Source organism: Diaphorina citri, unplaced genomic scaffold (assembly GCF_000475195.1).
Source record: "Diaphorina citri unplaced genomic scaffold, Diaci psyllid genome assembly version 1.1 scaffold42, whole genome shotgun sequence".
NCBI lineage: Eukaryota > Metazoa > Arthropoda > Insecta > Hemiptera > Psyllidae > Diaphorina > Diaphorina citri.
In genome coordinates, this window is record NW_007377479.1 from 31,926 (window position 1) to 33,496 (window position 1,571).

Here is a 1,571-nt window from a genome sequence, read left to right on the forward strand (position 1 = left end):
GAAGAAGAAGAGGAAGAAGAAGAGGAAGAAGAAGAGGAAGAAGAAGAGGAAGAAGAAGAGGAAGAAGAAGAGGAAGAAGAAGAGGAAGAAGAAGAGGAAGAAGAAGAGGAAGAAGAAGAGGAAGAAGAAGAGGAAGAAGAAGAGGAAGAAGAAGAGGAAGAAGAAGAGGAAGAAGAAGAGGAAGAAGAAGAGGAAGAAGAAGAGGAAGAAGAAGAGGAAGAAGAAGAGGAAGAAGAAGAGGAAGAAGAGGAAGAAGAGGAAGAAGAAGAAGAAGAAGAAGAAGAAGAAGACCATAATGGAAATATGATGCCTCAGTTCATGTTCTACTGAGCAATAATGACCATAGAATACTGTCACATCTGTGGCACCATGCCATTTATGACTGAACCCTTATTGGTGATTTTTCAAAGTCAACATCATTCAGATACCTATGTAGGTGTGATAACTATTTAATATCAATTAGATGAAGTAAGGTGATAGGTTTGATAAATGGGTGACCTTGAAACTGAAATAGTTATTATCTACCTAGGGATCTATACCTAGTACCTAAGTACATATCTTTACATATCTAGGTACTGGTACATACATACTTATACCTACCTAGGTACATATCTATGCCTAGGTACCTACCTACATATATATTGGAGTGACACTCAAGTGTTTTCTGTTCTGTTTCCACCTTTTTCCATTGACAATTAGACAAAGTATTTTACAGTGTAAGTATGATTATGAAAATAAGTATAATAATGGGAGAACTGTATTTAAATTTTCTGACCCAACTTTTCCTGGATTGCAAAGATGAGGATGTAAAAGAATGCAAGTTCAGCTTAGTTAGTAGTTAGATTGGAGGGTAACGAACGCATCAGCCTTGTAAGCACTAGGTCACAGGCTCGATTCCCGCCCGGGGCAGATTTTTTTCTGAACAAACAAGGTTCGGTCTCGGAACGACTGGCTTTCTCCTATCCTGCGCTCCTTCTTTCTTCGCTTTTGGGACAATAAGACCTAGCAGTTACAGTTCCCTTTATCAAACCTCTTGAAAAAAAAACTATCTAAGTTCGTATCGTATATCCTCCGTCTGAAACACCCTGAATGAGTCATTTCTTACTCGATAGCTTGTATTGTTTTTTATCTCTGCTCTAACATAATATATGTAGGTCTGTACATATGATGTACCTGGTCGATATATTTCATCAGTTTGTGACGATATTATCGGCCACGTAGATACCAAATAAACCTGTAGTAGTACCTATTATATTTATTTTTCGCTCGTCCCTGCAAATTTGTCAGTCTTATTAATTTTACTAATCGAATTCGTAGTACTCCATTTTTTGGCTTATGTCCTGTGAAATTGAAATCCCATTGATTATTTGACTCTACCTAGGGTCTGTACAATATGATGTACCTGGTCGATATGTTTCATCAGTTTGTGACGATATTATCGGCCACGTAGATACCAAACAAACTTGTAGTAGTACCTGCAACATTTATTTTTCGCTTGTCCCTGCAAATTTGTCAGTCTTATTTTTATTAATTTTACTAATCGAATTCGTAGTACTCCATTTTTTGGCTTA